This window comes from Varanus komodoensis, unplaced genomic scaffold (assembly GCF_004798865.1).
Source record: "Varanus komodoensis strain SLA01 unplaced genomic scaffold, ASM479886v1 scaffold8144, whole genome shotgun sequence".
Taxonomy (NCBI): domain Eukaryota; kingdom Metazoa; phylum Chordata; class Lepidosauria; order Squamata; family Varanidae; genus Varanus; species Varanus komodoensis.
Genome location: NW_025336501.1, coordinates 10,238 through 12,542, shown reverse-complemented (window position 1 = coordinate 12,542; position 2,305 = coordinate 10,238). Strand labels below are relative to the sequence as shown.

The window sequence follows — 2,305 nt, the reverse complement described above, 5'->3', positions numbered from 1 at the left end:
GCTCCCCCCAACCCCCAGGCTGGTGGCCCTGGCCCCTCCGTGGAAGTCTGGGCAGAGATGCCGCCTCCAGCGGAGAGGCCCCGGGAGGCCGGGCGGGCCTTGCCGGAGATCTCACGTGCATGTGCAAAGCGCCTTGGCTTGTGGGCTTGCCTTGGATTGGGGCGGGGGTCCTCCCTTCCTGACCCCCCCCCCGCCCGCACCAGGAATCAGACGCAGGGCTCGGCTTTCATGGGCGCAGGTAGGATGCCTGTTGAGGCAGTGTGGACCCGTTCCCGGAGGAATTTATGGGGGATCGAGCCCCGTTTGAATGTCAGAATGCCAGCTTCCCGGTTGGCACACGCAGCATATGATTTTCTGGTCTTGTTAGAGTGGAGAAGAGCAGCAGAGGCTCTCATTTATACCATCCCATCTCTCTTTTGAAGTACACGAGGGGACTCAGATATAGGAAATGCGACCCCCCCGGGGGGGGGAGGAGGTCTCCCATCCCCTTTCCTCCCTGCAAATGCCTTTGACCAGCTTCCAAGGTGGCTTCAGTGGGGAGAGGAGGTTGTACGTGGCAGGCCTTTTTCTCACCAGTAACGCTTGATATTGATCCCTTCCTTAGTATTATGAACTTTTATACATAACATACTTCTAGTATGAAGGCTGTTGTCTGTATTGGAGAGTGAATAAGCTGAGCAATCTGTGCGGCTTGCACTTTTGTGGAGGGCTCAATTATTTTTGGGGGGAACCCTGGGAAGGGGCAAAATGGATAGAGGTGAGCAAACACGCACATGCGTGTCATTATCTGGAAAAAGAGTTGAAATGGCCGGTTCTAAACAGCTACTCTTGTTTTGATCAGAGTCCATGTTGGAAAGCATACTTAACATGCCCTCCTTATGGCACTTTTCACCTTCATATGGTCCAGATCTTCCTTTGGCCAGCGTGCCTAAGAGACCAACGCAGTCAAAATCATCTGTTTGCCATCTCAAGGACCATCGCTGAGAGATAATTTCCAGTGTGAAGGTTCTGGCTATGGAAGAGATCGCAGGAGTGAGTACATCCATTTTCCATCTCTCTCTTCATGCAAACGGCGGCTTGATGGCCTGTGGCAGAGTAGTTCCCCTGAAGCCTTCCTCAGGCAAGAGCCGCCTGAGAAAATCCTTCCCTTCGGTTCTCAGTCTGCATGCAGTTTTACCAATCTTGTTGACATGGTTCCTTTTTTGATGGGGGTAATCCCTCTGCGTGAAGTTTAGGAGCGCAGTGTTGAGCACCAAGTCATTTGGTGGGGTAGAGGCCAACGTTCTTCCCCTGTTTTCCCCCATGCAGTAGACGGTCCGCATCAGAGGTCCCCGAGAAGAGTCTCAGACCAAGGCCACGTCTCTTGTCTGCAGCTGGGGTTGACTGCTCCAGGACCCCGAAGACAACGAACGTGCACTTGATATCCCCGAGCGTTCGTCAGAGAAACAACGAGCATCAGACAGTGATCGACGACATGATCTCTGCTGGAGATGGGGAGCGGCAGACCGATTCACGCAAAGTACGTGTCTGATGTGCTGCTGCCAAAGACCTTGGCAGCAGAATTGTTTCTGCGGACGCAGCCCGTGTGAGGAAGATGCCCCCCGGCACCTCCCTTAAACCTTTCCCGTTGACATGGCCGACGTAGCATCCTTTTAATAGTGACTTGGGTGGGGATAGGTTCCCTGGTGCACCTGCTGAAGCTGCTGTCACTCCTTCCGTGCACCGTGTCCCGGGTGGTAGAAGGAGGTCACCCCTCTAAATACAGAAACAGCTGTGCCAGAATCCTCTAGAGTGCCTTGGGCGCAGCCCCACGCGTGTGCAGGCAGGAAGAGGGCCTACAACACCCACGGTTCCGCAGCGGGCTGGGGAATCACGTGTGGCTCAACATGCGTAGGCTTCCACTGTGCTTCATTTTCCTCGCCCTTCGTGATCCTGCTCCACCGCTGTCCAGCCTGTGATTTTGAGCCACCTGTGCTGATGACGACTGGACAATAATAAGCACCCCTCTTACGTTTTGACCTTTCAGGGAGATGCTGGCAGTCCCGTCATTCGTGAGGCCGATGCCGGGAAGGAGCTGCGTGGGACCGTCAGCGGGGCGCTAGCTGTGCCGAGAAGGAGAAACCCGCAGTCTAAACGGGGGTGCCTCGGGTCGCATCGCACCTGAATGGAGTCCGAGACAGGACCCACCGCCCTCCTGGATGAACGTGGGGACTTCCTTTGCAGCCTGCTGAGCCACTCGTTGAAAGTGAGCAAATGAGCGTCACGGTGTGAAGCCTGCTCTGGAGCTGATTTTTCCTCGGTGGTT

At 55.2% G+C, this 2,305-nt stretch overlaps 1 long non-coding RNA gene across 4 annotated transcripts in view; it reads left to right on the top strand.

The window, feature by feature from the left end:
• Positions 1 to 6: 6 nt before the first annotated feature.
• The window catches only part of LOC123036762, a 6,840-nt gene continuing 4,541 nt past the window's right edge, over positions 7 to 2,305 (top strand). Inside the window, exons 1-4 of one of the 4 annotated variants that reach the window (XR_006417203.1) lie at positions 7 to 238; positions 842 to 1,032; positions 1,309 to 1,519; positions 2,027 to 2,291. This is a non-coding gene — a long non-coding RNA (uncharacterized LOC123036762). Of the gene's footprint in view, positions 239 to 692; positions 758 to 841; positions 1,033 to 1,308; positions 1,520 to 2,026; positions 2,292 to 2,305 lie in introns of those variants that run through there. The other 3 variants (XR_006417205.1, XR_006417204.1, XR_006417206.1) reach the window with 3 other exon arrangements.